This window comes from Salvelinus sp. IW2-2015, unplaced genomic scaffold (assembly GCF_002910315.2).
Source record: "Salvelinus sp. IW2-2015 unplaced genomic scaffold, ASM291031v2 Un_scaffold4983, whole genome shotgun sequence".
Lineage (NCBI taxonomy): Eukaryota > Metazoa > Chordata > Actinopteri > Salmoniformes > Salmonidae > Salvelinus > Salvelinus sp. IW2-2015.
Genome location: NW_019946251.1, coordinates 14,721 through 31,752, shown reverse-complemented (window position 1 = coordinate 31,752; position 17,032 = coordinate 14,721). Strand labels below are relative to the sequence as shown.

The following is a 17,032-nucleotide window of genomic DNA, read 5'->3' as shown; positions in this document are numbered from 1 at the left end:
TGGCCTTCGAAAAACAGGGATTTTTGGGGCGTTTCCACCTCCCACCAAGGAGTGTTTGGATTTTTCCCCCACCACCAGCCAGCCGGAGAGGGGGGAGGTAACCCACCTGGTTGCAGAGTTCCCGCCACATTGAGGGAATTTCGTGAAGACCTACCACCTGGGGTGGGTTACTGGGGTATAGTTTAGAGGAAAGTAAACCACCTGGGGTGAAGTTTAACTTTGGTAGAAGTTAAGAGAGTAAAAAACCCCCTGGGGTGAGGTACTGGTTTTTTTATGTTAGAGGAGGTACAACCTGGGTGGAGGGTTTTACTTAAAAACTGGTATTAAGTTTAGAGGGGAGGTACACCTGGGTTTGGAGTTTAACTTGGTATTTAGTTAGTAGGTTAGAGGATACAAACCCTTGGGCGTGAAGTTAACTTTGTATAAAGTTTTAAGTAGTTAGAGGAAAAGTAACACCCCTGGGGGTGAGTAACTTTGGTATGAGTTAAAAGGGTTACCCACCTGGGTGAGTTTACTGGGTATAGGTTAGGAGGAGTACCAAACCCTGGGGGTGAGTTACTAGTTTAGAGGAGTACACCTGGGAGTGAATTTACTGTTAGAGGGAGTTACAACCTGGTGAGGTTACTGGTTTATTAGTTTAGATGATAAACCAACCTGGGGAGTTGAGTTTTTACTAGTTATTGAGTTTTAGTAGTTAGGAGGAGTTAACAAAACCTGGGGTGAAAGGTTTACCTGGGTTATTAGTTAGTAAGTTAAGGAGGAGTTAACACCTTGGGTTTGAGTTACTGGTTTATAGTTAGAAGGCGGGCAAAGGTTAACCCACCTGGGTGAGTTTACTGGTTATGTTAAGGAGGAAGTACACCTGGGGTTTTGAAGATTTACTTAGTTGTTACGTTTTAGGTAAAGGTTTTAGAGGAAGGGTACACTGGGGGTGAGTTAACTGTAATAGTTAAGTAGTTAGAGAGTACCTGGGGGTGGAAGTTACTAGGGATTAGTTAAGGGTAGTTAGGAGGAGTACAACCTGGGGTGAGTTTAAACTGGTATAGTTAAGAGGAGTACCCACCTGGGTCGTGGAGTTACTAGTAGAGTTAGTTAGGTTAGGAGGGTACACCCTGGGTTGAAGTTAACTGGTATAGTTTAGAGGGGAAGGTAAACCCTGGGGTGGGAGTTACTAGTATAGGGGTTTATAAGTTAAAGAGGGAAGTTACCCCACCCTGGGGTTGAGTTTGTACTGATTATAGGTTTAGAGGGAGTACACCTGGGGTGAAGTTTTTACTTTTTAATAGTTAGTAAGTAGAGGGGGAGTTTAACCAACCTTGGGGGTTTGAGTTACCTAGGTATAGTTAAGTAGTTAGAGGAGAGTTTTAACCCAACCTGGGGGAGTTTACTAGTAGTTAGAGGGGGGAGTAACCTTTGGGTGGAGTTTAACTAGTATAGTTAGTAGGTTAAGGAGTTTTAACACCCTGGGTGAGTTTACGTAGTATAAGTGTAGTTAGGAGGGGGTACACCTGGGGTTGAAGTACTGGTTTATTAGTTAGTAGTAGGAAGTACCCACCCCTGGAGGTTGAGTTACTATTGGTAGGTTGTAGTATTAGAGGGTTTACCCACCTGGGTTGAGTAAACTGGTATAGTTATAGGTGTTAGTTAGAGGAAGGAGTACCAAACCTGTGGTGAGTTTTACTTAGTATAAGTTAAGTAAGTTAGAGGAGTACCCACCTGGGGGTAGTCTTACTTGGTATGTTTGTAGTAGAGGGAAGTTAACACCTGGGTGAGTTACTTAGTATAGTTAGAGGGAGTACCCACCTGCAGTTGAGTTACTGGTTTGATTTAAGTTAGAGGAAGGTTTACCCAACCTGGGGAGTTTTTACTAGTTTTTGTAGTTGAGTTAGTAGAGGGGAGTTACCCCAACCTGGGCGGGGAGTTTTAACTGGTAGGAAAGTTCAAACAAGTTAGAGTTAACGGAGGTACAACCCTGGGGTGGAGTTACTTAGTTATTAGGTTAGTAGTTTAGGAGAGGAGTTACGTTTACAAACCTTGGTGAGTATAAACTGGTTTAAATTTAACGTTTGAAAGGTAGTCTAGGGAAGGAGAAAGGGGACAAAAGATGGTAGAGAGGGAAGACGAGAGAGAGAGGGAAGAACAGAGTGACCAGTAAAAGGGAATAAAGCGAGTAAAGGAAAAAAAAGGTTAAGTATGAAAAGCTTTTAAAGAGGGACAAAGAAATGAGGGAACAAACAAAGTTAACACCGGGGGTGGAGTTACTGTTGGAGTTGAAGGGAAGGAAGTTTTTGACCACCCTGATGGGGTGAAGTAAGTTACTGGTATAGTTTAGGTAGTTAGAGGAGTACCCACCTTGGCGCCCTGGGGTAGTTTGACTAGTATTAAGTGTCAGAGGAGGTACAACCCAGGGGTGAGTTAAACTAAGTGTAGTGAGGTAGTTAGAGGGAGTTTTTACACCCCCCTGGGGGTTGAGGGGTTACTGAGTTATATTAGTAGTTAGAGGGGAAGTTAACAACCCTGGGGTTTGAGGTTACTGGTATAAGTTAGTAAGTTAAGAGGGGGAGGTTAACCAACTGGGGGGTGATTACTGGTTATAGTTGTTAGTTAGAGGATACAACCTGGGGTGGGACGTTTACTGGTATAGTTGAGTAAGGTAAGGGGAGGAGTACCCACCCTGGGGTTGGGAATTACTTAGTATAGTTTAGGTAGGTTAGAGGAGTTACAAAACCCTGGGGTGGAGTAGGGTTACTTGCAGTTATAATTAGGATTAGTTAAGTTAATTGGATAAACAAACCTGGGAATTACCTTAAGTGTTAGTTAGGGAGAATTTACCCAACCTGGGGTGAAGTTTACTAGTTATAGTTTATAGTTGAGAGGAGTACCCACCCTGGGGGGTGAGACTAGTGAGTTAAGGGAGGGAAAGTACCACCTGGGGTGAGTTTTTTACTATATTAAGTTAGTTTAGTTTAAGAGGGAGTACCCACCTGTGGTGAGTTTTACTGAGTATAAAAGGTAGTAGTTAGGAAGGAGTACAAACCTGGGGTTGGAGTTTTAAACTATTGTTAGTTTAGTTTAGGGGCAGTTAGTTAGTGTAGGAGGGAAAGTGCACCTGTAGAGCCCCGCCATGGAAGGGGGGGAAAACCTCAAGATTCAAAAAAAACCCGGGGGTTGAGGTTAGTTAACCCTTGCAGGAACAAGGCCCAAATTTTACGAATATGGGGAGCTATTTAGTTGATTGAGCAGTTTGACATTTTTCTACTATATTGGGAAGGCTATTTTAGGTGATGAGCAGCTTTGGACCCCACTGCCTTCTTTATTGTTCGATATTGCGGGTTAAAAATAAACTTTTAAAATCCCATTTTTACTCCATAAAACCGGTGGGTAGGGATTTGTAGTTAAGTGGGGAAGTTCTGGAAGGCGCCATTTAAAAACCGGTTGGGGTAGGATTTTTAAGTTTGAGTGGGGGGAGTCTTGAATGTAAAAGCAAATTAACCAATTGCTTTTTTTCTATGTTCTTGGTTTTCCTCCAGAGGGCAAATAATTTGTAAGATTTCTGGAGCAGGGACTTAATTGGTAGGTATTTTTCAGATTTAAATTATATTTTTATTTTTAAATAATAATAATAATATTATGCCCCATTTTGCAGATGTTTTATCCCAAAAAGTTGATTTACTGGTTCCATTGGCGCGGTGTATTATTAATAAAAAAGGTTTTGGGGTCACTTAGGGGAAATGGTGCCCTTTATGTTTTGGAAAGGGAAAAAAGCCCATTTTTTTGTTCCCTTTAAAATTAAACATTTCAATTGATCCAGGGAAAACCAAGTGTAAAGGACATTTGTTTTTGTTTAATTTTGTAAAAAGCTGGAAAATGGCTGATTTAAAAAAATTTTTGAAATATCCTCCCATTAGGGCGTACAAAGAAGATCCCATTTATTCAGGCATCCATCCACTTTCCTTTGTTTTCCAATGGGCACGTTTGGTTGTTAGCTAATCCAAGGGTTTTATCAATTTTTAAAAAAGGGGCATTTTTTAAAAAAAAAGGCTAATTTTGGGATTCCATTAGGGAAAAAAACCTTTTTTGCCTTTTATGTTTTAGCTCAGCTGGAAAAAAAAAAACGTTTTCTGAGTTAAGGAAAAGGCCAATAAAAAACAGGGGCTTTAAGGACTAAGTTGGAGTAATCTGAGCAATCCGGGCATTTGTGGGGTTCGATTACAGGGCTCAAAATGGGCCAAGAAAACCAAAATAACTTTTCTTTCTGAAACTCGTTTTTTTCAAGTTTCTATTTTCTGTTCTGGGAAGGAAATTGAAGGGGCTATTCCATGCGGGAAAATTGCCAAAGAAAAACTGGGAAGATCTTGTAAACAACCACTGGTGTTACTGACTTCCCTTCCACAGAACAGCGCAAAACTGGCCTCTGACCAGAATAGAAAGAGGAAGGTGGGAGGGGCACGATGGCCAACAACTTGAGCCAAAAAAGATGGAACAAGTACATTAGTGTCTCTTAGTTTTTGGAGGGTCTTCGGGGGAAAGCATGGGTTGAAATCTTTTCAAGGGGATACCTCAACAAATTGACAAAACTATAATTGGGGCCAAAAAGTTCTGGCAAAAAAGGGTTGTGTTAATTTGCTTGGCGCAAAAAACGCCAAAAGTTTTGAAGGGGACACCAAATTTATTTTCAATTAAAAAATTCATTATTTATAAACCTTGTCAAACGTCTTGGACTATATTTTTCCTTATTCATTTTTTTCAACCCAATTAATGGTACTTTTTTCATGGGGGGAAAAACCAAGGGAAATTTCGGAAAGTTTGACTCCAAAACTTGAACCGGTATGTTTTATTTATTTGGTTTGAAAAAACTATTCTTTAAATTTAGTGAACTAAAAAACTCATAACCTTTTACCCCCATTTTTCTTTAAAAACAGGGGGGGCCATCTGTGTCCAAGCCGTTTAACCACTAGGAAGGGCTTGTGAGATGACTGTTAAATTTTCCCCTTTCTCAAACTGGGCTTTTCAATTTTTTTCATTTTTGATTACCTTTTGTGGGCCCAAGGTGTGGCCCAGTTTTTTCAAGGGGTTCGGAGGTTTTAGAAAGAATCAAAATTTTACTCAAAAAACCACTTAAATGATTTAAGAAGTTGTGTGGGGTGAACCTCTGTCTTTAGAAAACAAAGGGCTTTGGCCAGTTAACTTTGTGCTGGGCTGGAGGAAATTCCCCCCCCACCTTGTTGGTTGAACCTTCCTTTCTTAAGAAAAAAGCTTTGCCAGTACCTGGGCTGGCTGAGAATTTTCAATTGGTTAAGGTGGGAACCCTCTCTAGAAAAAAGCTTTGCCATTTGACTTGCTTGGCTTATTTGAGGGGAAATTTTTTTTCCAATGTGTAGGTTTAACCCTTTTCTAGGGAGGAAAAAAGGCTGCCAAGGTACTGCTGGTTTGAGAAATTTCAATGAGAATTCAATGTGTGGGTGACCTCTTCTAGAAAAGCTGCCAGTACTGCTGGCTGAGAATTCAATGTGTGGGTGACCTCTTCTAGAAAAGCTGCCGGTACTTCTGGCTGAGAATCACATTATCACATTCTCTCCTTTAAAAACAATAATTAAGGATTGATCAAGTATTTTCATTATATTTTTTAGATGTGTGGGGACTCCTTGTAGTCCTTTAATATCCTTGAAGTTGGTACCATTTAAGTGTGAGCACAATTTTTTTAAACACAATTTTAAACACCTATGTTAATGGGGTTTTAGTTACAAGCACAAATTGTCAACTGTGTCAAATCTGATATTTGATTAAAAATATATTTAAAAGCCCAAATAATTTGCAGAACATCCATTGTTGTATTTGCGTGACTTGTACATAGAAATGTCAATTCTTTGCTTTGGAGTCTTTTTTTTTTTTTTCATCAACACCATGAAATCAAATCTTATGTCTATCCTTCAATGTTTCTGTAAATTACCAGTTATCAACAGTCTAATAAAAAAAAATATATATTTGTTTTTTTAAGGAATATTGTTGATAATTAGAGAACTGTATTTTTAAGATGGTTTTCTTTAAAAAAAATCAGCGTCTGTTTTTCAATCTTTGAGTGCTACAGAACCAGGGTCAGTCCCCAGAGGTCTGGTGTTGCCTATCCCTGGTCTACAGTGTTGACTGAATTCTTATTTTAGGAACGCCCGTCTATGTATGTCCATACCGTTTGTAAAACACTGATTAAAAAAGATGGCCGTTCTGGACAAGACCAAAAGAAAGATGTCGGTGTGTTCTTACTGGGGTGTAGTCTACCATGTCCTGCAATGTTATCTTATGAATGCTCATGTGGTGGGCCCACCGTTTGTAAAACAGCCTGTTGCATGTATTGGTCCCGGTTCCTGTTGACTAATCAATTTGGATACAAACTTGAAACCACTGACCATTACATTTTAAACTACTGGACAGCCGTTGTGAGTAGCCTGGTTGTCCATTTAACTTTGACCAGTCCTGTTTTTTAGAATATGTTGTTTGTTAACATGTCAGCGTTTTTATTTGATTTGATTTGATTGAGTGATATTTTTAGGTCAGGCTATTTGATCAGAGAAACCTGCATGATGTAAAAAAGTGTCCGTCTCATTACATAGTCATACATTTTTATCTCCGCTACAGAAACGGGACACATCCTCTTTCTACCAGATATCTGACGGGATGTGGAGCGTCGTAGCACTGCAGCAGTACCCTGGAGAGGCATGCTGGTCTCGTGTGGCTCAGTTGGTAGCGCATGGCGCTTGCAACGCCAGGGTTGTGGGTTCATTCCCCACGGGGGGACCAGGATGAATATGTATGAACTTTCCAATTTGTAAGTCGCTCTGGATAAGAGCGTCTGCTAAATGACTTAAATGTAAATGTAATGCTGGGAATGGACTAGATACATATCAGTCCCTGCCTTTTGACTAAGTGGGCACTTCTTATCACAGGGCGGCATCAGCGCTCACCTAAAAAGCTCATATGCCACTGGTTGAGAGAAATTGTCATTGTTGTTGGAGGTGCGTCGTGGTCAGTTTAGCTAAAAAAAAAATGAGGACTGGCCCTGGTTTCACCTCATCCTGCCTACTGAGAGGACTGGCCCTGGTCTCACCTCATCCTGCCTAATGAGAGGACTGGCCCTGGTCTCACCTCATCCTGCCTAATGAGAGGACTGGCCCTGGTTTCACCTCATCCTGCCTAATGAGAGGACTGGCCCTGGTTTCACCTCATCCTACCTAATGAGAGGACTGGCCCTGGTTTCACCTCATCCTGCCTAATGAGAGGACTGGCCCTGGTTTCACCTCATCCTGCCTAATGAGAGGACTGGCCCTGTTGCACCTATCCTGCCTAATGAGAGGACTGGCCCTGGTTCACCTCATCCTGCCTAATGAGAGGACTGGCCCTGGTTTCACCTCATCCTGCCTAATGAGAGGACTGGCCTGGTTTCACCTCATCCTGCCTAATTGAGAGGACTGGCCTCTGGTTTCACCTCATCCTGCCTAATGAGAGGACTGGCCCTGGTCTCACCTCATCCTGCCTAATGAGAGGACTGGCCCTGGTCTCACCTCATCTTGCCTAATGAGAGGACTGGCCCTGGTCTCACCTCATCCTGCCTAATGAGAGGGCCGTGCACAGAACACTGTTCTGTTGAGTTAAAAATATATATATATATTGTAAACTGTTGACATGACTTACCTAGTCCTTTTGGTTGTTATGTGGAACACAGGGCTTCCAGGAGACAGCCACTGCTGATGCTCTTCTGCCTTTTGGGGAGGAGTTTCCACGACAGGACATTAATTGGCCTCTATTTGACTAAAGATTTTTTTAAAGGAGTCAAAAATCCTTGTGAACAAAAAAATGCTTGTTTATATGTTGACATGATTGATATCTCTTGATGAAATTTCTCTAAAGATCTCAGTCATTGTCAATGGTCATTTTTTGAGAAGTTATATTTCTATATTATTATTATCAATGAGTAAATCAGTGAAATACTTGTAATAAGCTACTCACATTGCCAAGGCAGGAAGGCAATGAATGCAGAGCAGTAATCTACAGCAGTGGTCACCAACCTTTTTCTGAGCTCAGATCACTTTCTTGAGTCAAAACGCAAGCCGATGATCTACCGCTGAGATTTCTTTTATAAACATGACTTAAAAAACATAAGCCTATGCAACATTAACCAATTAAAACCAGTTCTGTAGCAATGAGGTTTGTGCAGTAGGCTATAGGCCCAGTACATTATCACTGCATATTGGCTAAGCTTGAATTGCCCTGCTAATGTTGTTCTCAGACCATTTAGAAATGATATTTCAACATGTTAGCTACAGTATATGATCACACTGGTAATAGATTATTTTGTTGTATTACTTGTGAGGCACAGCTGAGTGAGGATAATAATTAGCTTTTTTCTTTTTTACTGGACTGATGGCCTGGATCTGATGGTCAGTCTGAGGGGAGGGAGAGAGCAGTGGTGAGGCTTCCTGTCACCCGACTCACCGTCCCTCCTCTCTCCCACCCTCCATAGAAAAAAAGCCCTAACAGGGTCCAGCTGTGACATCATCTCTCAGGGTTTCTATGCTGCCACCTACTGTGACATCATCTCTCAGGGTTTCTATGGTGCCACCTACTGTGACATCATCTCTCAGGGTTTCTATGGTGCCACCTACTGTGACATCATCTCTCAGGGTTTCTATGCTGCCACCTACTGTTACATCATCTCTCAGAACAGTGCATCTCTCAGGGTTTCTATGCTGCCACCTACTGTGACATCATCTCTCAGAGCAGTGCATCTCTCAGGGTTTCAATGCTGCCACCTACTGTGACATCATCTCTAATAATTACAATTTAGCATTAACACTGGAGTGATAGACGTGCAGATGATGATGTGCAAGTAGAGATACTGGGGTGCAAAAGAGCAAGAGGATAAATAACAATAAATAACAAATAATAATATTTTTGTGACATTTTAATACCCCAGCACAAGGTGCACCTGTGCAATTATCATGCTGTTTTATCAGCTTCTTAATATGCCACACYTGTCAGGTGGATAGATTATCTTGGCAAAGGAGAAATGCTCACCAATAGGGATGTAAACAAATGTGTGAACAACAATTGAGAGCAGTAAGCTTTTTGTGCATATGGATAATTTCTGGGATCTTTTATTTCAGCTCATGAAACNTTGTGCATATGGATAATTTCTGGGATCTTTTATTTCAGCTCATGAAACATGGGACCAACACTACATATTGCTTTTATATTTTTGTTCACCATACTATTATTATGACTATACTGTTCGTGGCCTACCTAGCCTTTCACCATACTTTACTGTGACTATACTGTACATGACCTTGCTTTTTCAACATACTTTATCTCAATTTATTATATGTGCAACATTGTAACTAATAAAATGAAGACTGCAACTTTGTAACTGACTGCATCAGGCTGCCTAAAGAAGCATCAAGAGGAGAAGACTGCATAGCAACTGTAAAGTAGGATTTTCAATTGGTGCATAAATCGAAAGAGGGTGTGGCTTTACTACATTGAGTAAAATATATATTTTACTTTCAGTTTCATTTCTTCGTTTGCGACGGTCGATTTGGTCCAGTTTGATATATTTTTCAGCGTTGGAAAGACTTGGAAAAAAGAAATCATGAAAACGGTTTTGTCCTTGGTTGCTTTCTGCGTCGTGTTGGTGACCATAAACGCAAAAGAATGTAAGTAATGTATAAGAATTACTTTGTAATAACGATGAGCCTATATTGATGTGATTGTGTTGTGTACGAACTAAATTTGAAAGGCCTCACCCACGACGTTCCTGAAAACAATTATATATTTCCTTAACTTATGTCTTAGGTCGACAGCAAATGTGTACTTTATATGGGTTACACTTTTAAGCAAATGTATATTGAGCAGAGAGATTACTATTTTATTTTTATAGTGAGAATAAGATAATCAACTTTTGTGATACTGCATATGTGTGTGCGGGCGCCTGCCTGACTGTACCATTCCCTCCTCCCCCTGTAGCTTCCCCCAAAGTGCAGGTGTACAGCCGTAACCCAGGGGAACATGGGAAGGACAACACCCTGATCTGTCACGTGAGCGCCTTCCACCCTGACTCAGCATCCAGCTCCTGAAGAACGGTGTGGAGATCCCCGACGCCAAGCAGACAGACCTGGCCTTCGAACAGGGATGGCAGTTCCACCTCACCAAGAGTGTTGTGGATTCAACCAGCCAGCGGAGAGGAGTTCACTCTGCAGAGTCTCGTCACCTGAGGAATCGTGAAGACCTACACCTGGGGTGAGTTACTGGTAATAGAGAGTTAGAGGAGTACACTGGGGTGAGTTACTGGTATAGTTTAGAGGAGTACAACTCTGGGTGAGTACTGGTATAGTTTAGAGGAGTAACACCTGGGGTGTAGCTTAATCTGGTAATAATATGTTTAGGGAGGAGTACACCTGGTGGTGCAGATTACTGGTTATACCGTTAGTAAGTTCGAGGAGTAACAGGGGGGCGGCCTGGGGTGATGTTATTCTAGTATAGTTAGGGAGTATCCCCACTGGGGATGAGTACTGGTATCAGTTAGAGAGTACACCTGGGGCTGAGTTACTAGTAATAGTTAGAGGAGTACACCTGGGGTGAGTTACTAGTATAGTTAGAGGAGTAACCGGGGTGAGTTACTGGTATAGTTTAGAGGTAGTACAACTGGGGTGGTTACTGGTATAGTTAGTAGTTAAGGAGTAGCACTCTGGGGTGAGTTACTGCAGTATATGTCATGTTAGAGGATACACCTGGGGTGAGGTAACTGGTATGTTAGTAGTTAGAGTGAGTACACCTGGGGTGAGTTTACTGTATAGTTAGTACGGGAGTACACCTGGAGGAGTTTACCTGTAATAGTGTGAGAGTAAACTGGGATGGTCGAGTTACTGGGTATAGTTAGAGAGAGTACACCTGGGGTGAGTTACTGGTATAGTTAGAGGAGTTACACCTGGTGAGTTACTGGTATAGTTAGTAGTTTAGAGGAGTACACCTGGGGTGAGTTACCTAGGTATTAGTTAGAGTGATACACCTGGGGTTGAGTTACTGGTATAGTTAGGTAGTTAGATAGGTCCACCTGGGGTGAAGTACTTGGTATAGTTGAGAGTACACCTGGGGTGAGTTACTGGCTATAGGTTAGAGGAGTACATCTTGGGTGAGTACTGGTATAGTTAGAGGAGTACACCTGGGGTGAATTTCTGGTATAGTTAGAGGAGTACACCTGGGGTGAGGTTATCTGGTATAGTCTTAGTTATTAGAGGAGTAATCACCTGGGGCTGAGTTACTGTATAGTAGAGGAGTACACTGGGGTGAGGTTACGTTGGTATATCCCGTTAAGAGGAGTACATACCTGGGGTGAGTTACTGTGCGTAGTAGTTAGAGGAGTACACCTGGGGTTGAAGTTTACGTGGTATACGTTCGAGGAGCTAATCACCCTTGGGGTGAGTACTAGTGTATTAGAGGCAGTATACTGGGGAATGAAGTTACTGGTCATAGTTAGAGGGTACCCTGGGGTGAAGTCTACTGGTAATCACGTTTTAGAAGAAGTCACCTGGGTGAGTTTTACTGGTCATAAGTTAGTAGTTAGAGGAGTACCACACTGGGCGTGTAGGCTATACTCGTGTAGTTCACGTTAGAGGGTACACCTGGGTGAGTTTAACTGGTATAGTTAGTTGTTGAGTTACAGCCTGGGGTGAGTTACCTTGAGTTAGCATCAGTTAACGGCAGTCACACCTGGGGTGAGTTACTAGTATAGTTAGTAGTGGAGTACACCTGGGGTGAGTCTACTGGTAATCGTTAGAGGAGTACAACTGGGGTGAGTTACTGGTAGATGTCTAGAAGGAGTACCCTGGGATGAGTTACTAGTATAGTAGTAGTTAGAAGGAGTACACCTGGGGTGAGTTACTGGTATAAGTTTAGAGGATAGCACCTGGGTGCAGTCTACTGGTTATTAAGTTAGTATGTTAGAGGCAAGCTTACCACCTGGGGTGAGTTCACTGTATACCGTTAGAGGACAGTACACCTGGGTGAGTTACTGGTATAGTTAGTAGTTTAGAAGGAGTACCACTGGGGTGACTTACGTATAGTTACTAATAGGGAATTATACCTGTGTTTACTGCATAGTTAGAGGAGTTCCACCTGGGGTTGAGTTACTGGTATATGTTATAGTAGAGACGCGGTGAGTACTGTATCTGAGACCTGGGTGAGTTACGGTATACGTCTACCGCTAGCTTTAGAGGAGTTCAACCTGGGGTGAGTTATGAGTATATGTTAGAGGAGTTAACAGCCTGGGGTGAGTTCCTGGTACAGTAGTAGTTACGAGGAGATACCCTGGGGCTGAGTTTTTACTGGTATGGATGTTACGCAGGATAACACCCTGGGTGAGTTACTAGAGTTAGTAGTTAGAGAGTACACCTGGGGTTGAGTTACTGGTATCACCCCCCCCGTTAATGGGAGTACCCTGGGTTGAGTTATGGTATGTTAGAGGAGTAACCTGCGGGTGAAGTTACTGTATAGTTAGTCAAGTTAGAGGAGTAAACACCTGGGGTGGAGTTACTGGTATAGTTAGAGGAGTCACCTGGGGTGAGTTTACCTAGTGTAGTAGTTAAGAGGAGTACACCTGGGGTGAGTTACTGGTATGAGTATAAGTTAGGGAGTACACCTGGGGTGAGTTACTTGGTATAGTTAGTAAGTAGCATGAGGTGAGCCTGACCTTGCAGATACACCTCGGGAGTGTAGTTACTGGTAAAGTTAGAAGTAACTGTGAGTTATAGTATAGGTTAGAAGGGTAACTGGGGTGAGTTTTACTGGTATAGTTAGTCAGTTAGAGGAGTTAACACCTGGGGTCGAGTTATTGGTAATAGCTTAGTAAGTAGCAGGAGTACACCCTGGGGCTGAGTTTACCTGGTATACGTTAGTAGTTAGAGCGAGTCACACCTGGGGTGAGTTACTAGATAGTAATAGGTTAGAGAGAGTACAACACTGGGGTGAGTTTACTGGTATAGTTGAGTCTAGTTAGAGAGTACAAACTCTGGGTGAGTTACTGGTATACTTGCTAGTCTATTAGAGGGAAGTACACCTGGGGTGAGTACTTGGTATAGTTAGTCAGTAGGTACACCTGGGGTGAGTTACTGGTATAAGTTTAGTAGTTCGAGGAGTTGCACCTGGGGTGAGTTACTGGTATAGTGTATTAGAGGACGTACACCTGGGGTGAGTTACTGGTATAGTTTTTAGTAGTTCAGAGAGAGTACACCTGGGTGAGTTTACTAGTTGTTTATTAGTTAGAGAGTACAACTGGGCGTGAAGTTACTGGTATATGTTTTAGAGGGAGTAACACTGGGGTGAGTTTTACTACGTGTAGTTAGTCGTTAGACGAGCTACACTGGGGGTGAGTTACTGGTATAGTTAGTAGTTATGAGGAGTACACCTGGGGGAGTTACCTGGTAATACCTTATGTAGTATAGCAGAAGTACAATGCCTGGGTGAGTTCTCATCATAGTATACGTTAGTAAGTTAGATAGTACACCTGGGTGAGTTTTACTGGTATCACGTTAGAGGAGTACAACTGGGGGTGAGTTACTAGTGTAGTTTTTAGAGGAGTCCACTGGGGTGAGCTTACTAGTATCAGTTAGAGGAGTCACACCTGCGGGTGATTACTGGTATAGTTAGTAGTAGTGTACACCTGGGGGTGAGTTACTGGTTATAGTTAGAGGAGTACACTGGCGTGAGTTCTGGTTAGTCTAGAGCGAGTACAACCCTGGGGTTGAGTACTGTATATGTTAGTAGGAGTACACCTGGGGTGAGTTACTAGTATAGTTAATAGTTAGAGGAGTACACTGGGAGTAGTTTACTAGTATGTAGTATTAGAGGAGTAGCACCTGGGGTGAGTTACTGGGTAATAGTTAGAGGAGGTAAGCACTCTTGGGGAGTTACTTAGTGTCCGTTAGAGGAGTCACCTGGGGTGAGTTACTGCTCATACGTTTAGAGGAAGTACACCTGGGGTGACGGGTTACTTTAGATACACTGGGTATAATGGTAGGTAATAGAGGGTAACACTGGGGTGAGTTACTGTATAGTTAGAGAGAGGATACACCTGGGTGGTTACTAGGTAATGTTAGTAGTTAGAGGAGTACACCTGGGTGAGTTACTATATAGTTAGTAGGCAGTTAGTAGTTAGAGGAGTACACCTGGGGTGAGTTACTGGACTATAGTTAGTAGTTACAGGAGTACATGGGGTGGAGTACTAGTGTAGTTAGGGAGTACACCTGGGATGAGTTACTGGTATAGTTAGTAGTTAAAGTACAGGTGCAGAGTCCCACCTCATAAGTTGCTAAGTTCTTGTTCAGAATCTGGTGTGTGTGTGTTGTGTGTGTGTAAGAGAGTTTAATCATAATATAATATACCCATTGAGTGACAGAAAAACGAACCTTTTCTGTTTCTCTACAGAATCAGATATGTAAGCGCTCGGTGCTCATCGCTGTGCGCAGGCTGTGTACTCGTTCTGATCATTTCATTTGTAGAGAAACAGTCTATTTAGAATGGCAGTTCCTTTAGTTGTTGGTCACTAACAACTGGTGGTTAGTTGTATACTGCGTAGAGAACCTGAATAGGGCTGGTACCTCATAATTGGTAGGGCTGGGAGATATGGTAGGCTTGGGCGATTATTAACAATAGTATTATAATGAATCTATTGTTAATCTGGTTGAACAGCAACATTGACTTTAACAGTTGTGCACTTTAAATGTAAGCCCTACAGCTCTGAGGACAAAGTTAATTGTCTTATTTCTCTCAAGCTAAATGTTTCTCATTGGCTATCCGGTTCCATTTTACATGAACAGACGCGTTTTACTATTCATAGCATTTAGTCCTTCTGGTCAGCCCTCGACAATGGTATGCTGTCTTCCCCACTCTCAAATACATGCGTGAGCCCCTAACACGCACCACGGAAGGGTCTAATCAGAACATCAGTTCTAATTGACTTCTTTCACTGTTACTTGCTTAGCCTAGGCTTACTGTTAGCCAAACACTGTTGCTCGTTAGTCTAGGCTATGTTAGCCAAAACACTGTTGCTGGTTAGTCCTAGGCTACTGTAGCCAAACACCTGTTGCTGTTATGCTAGGCTAACTGTTAGCCCATCCACACTGTTTTGCTGTTCAGCCATGGGCTACTGTCATAGCCCAAACACTGTTTGCTGTTAACTAGGCTTAAATGTTTAGCCCAAACACTGTTTGCTGTTAAGCCTCAGGCCTACTGTTAGCCAATACGACTGTTGCTGTTACGCTTCTAGGCCTAATGTTAGCCCTAAACATTCTGTTGCTGGTATAGCCTAGGCGTACTGTCTAGCCCAAACACTGTTCTGTTAGCCTAGGCTATCCTGTTAGCCCAAAACAGCTGTTGCTTGTTCAGCCTAGGTACTGTTTTAGCCCAAAGCACTGTTTGCCTGTTCAGCCTAGGGCTACTGTTAGCCAACACTGTTGCTGTTAGCCCTAGGCTACTGTTAGCCAAACACTGTTAACTGTTGGCCACACGGTGTTTGTTTGCACATAGACAAGAGAATGAAACTGTTATAGAACCGCAGCATAGTTGTTTCATCATAGTCTTTGAACACAAGACGAGAGGTGAAGTGCGTTGGTTCTCCTCTGGTCGAGGCGAAACATCGCTCCCCGAGTGACAGGGGCGCGGGCTGGATCTGTGTGGAACGCAGCATAGAGAGGAGAGAGATGAACTTCGAGTAGCAGAGTAAATATAAAAACGGATGTTATACACACAGCGGCGTAGCGTGTATTAACACACCTATACATTGAAATACCTTTTATAGAAAGGTGAAGTAAAACCCAAACTGGTCCTGCATCAATGCATCGGTGTATAGATCAATTATATGGTATACTCGCTCCGCCCCTAGTAACTGCATACAGTGTAATACTATACGCTTTTAATGAAGTAAGCAATGAACCATTGTGGAAATGAATGGGATGAGATGAATGACCTCTTGTTGATGTTTGTTGTTGACAACCACAGAGCACACCAGCCTCAACGAGAATCTCCACTCCGGATGCTGTGGATATTTCTGGGAATCATCTTCAACAAAACTCAAAACCTATCTCCACAACACTGTCCTGTCAAAACTCATCTTCCCACAACACTGTCCTGCTCAAAACTCATCTCCCACAAACACCTGTCCACTGTCAAAACTCATCTCCACAACACTGTTCCCGTGTCATAAACTCATCTCCCACAACTGTCTGTCAAAACTCATCTCCACAACACTGTCCTGTCAAAAATCATCTCCACAACACTAATCCCTGTCAAAAACTCATCTCCACAACACTGTCTGTCAAAACTCATCTTCACAACAACTGGTCCTGTCAAAACTCATCTCCACAACACTGTCACTGGTCAAACTCATCTCTCCACAACACTATCTCTGTCAAACTCATCTTCACAACACTGTCACTGTCCAAAATCATCTCCACAACACTGTTCCTGTCAAAACTTCATGCTTCACAACACGTCGCTTGTCAAAACTCATCTTCAACAACACTGTCCTGTCAACTCATCTTCACCAACAACTGTCCTGTCAAAACTCATCTCCACAACACTATCCTGTTCAAAAGCTCATCTCCACAACACTGGTCCTGTTTCAAAACTCATCTCCACAACACTGTCCCTGTCAAACTCATCTCAACAACACTGTCCTGTCACAACTCATCTCGCACAAACACTGTCCTGTCAAAACTCATCCTTCACAACACTGTCCTGTTCAAAAACTCATCTTCACAACACTATCCTGTCAAACCTCATCCTCACAACACTGTCCCTGTCAAAACTCATCTCCACAACACTGTCCTGTCAAAACTCATCTCCACAACACTGTCCTGTCAAAACTCATCTCCCACAAAACACTGTCCTGTCAAAAACTCATTCCACAACACTGTCCCTGTCAACTCATCTTCACGAACACTGTCCTGTCAAAACTCATCTTCACAACACTGTCCTGTCAAAACTCATC

The 17,032-nt window shown here is 42.4% G+C and overlaps 3 long non-coding RNA genes and 1 pseudogene across 4 annotated transcripts; 3 read left to right on the top strand and 1 right to left on the bottom strand.

Moving 5' to 3' along the window:
• The first annotated feature begins 9,549 nt into the window (after nt 1-9,549).
• LOC112077850 (beta-2-microglobulin-like) lies at nt 9,550-10,261 on the top strand (annotated as a pseudogene).
• Nucleotides 10,262-10,269: 8 nt separating this feature from the next.
• On the top strand, nt 10,270-14,163 carry LOC139026515 (uncharacterized). Of its 2 annotated transcripts, XR_011478330.1 has the most exons (4): nt 10,270-10,298; nt 10,594-10,650; nt 13,807-13,876; nt 14,132-14,163. It is a non-coding gene; the product is annotated as an uncharacterized lncRNA (long non-coding RNA). The 2 variants fall into 2 exon arrangements; XR_011478331.1 differs by lacking the exons at nt 10,270-10,298; nt 10,594-10,650 and adding an exon at nt 13,402-13,444 and having other exon boundaries at nt 13,813-13,876.
• On the top strand, nt 11,187-12,648 carry LOC139026516 (uncharacterized). Its single transcript, XR_011478332.1, has 3 exons — nt 11,187-11,255; nt 11,768-11,785; nt 12,629-12,648. It is a non-coding gene; the product is annotated as an uncharacterized lncRNA (long non-coding RNA).
• A 1,903-nt stretch (nt 14,164-16,066) lies between the features above and the next one.
• On the bottom strand, nt 16,067-16,923 carry LOC139026514 (uncharacterized). Its single transcript, XR_011478329.1, has 3 exons — nt 16,836-16,923; nt 16,263-16,289; nt 16,067-16,165 (listed from the first exon to the last, which is right to left on the bottom strand). It is a non-coding gene; the product is annotated as an uncharacterized lncRNA (long non-coding RNA).
• Nucleotides 16,924-17,032: the final 109 nt, after the last annotated feature.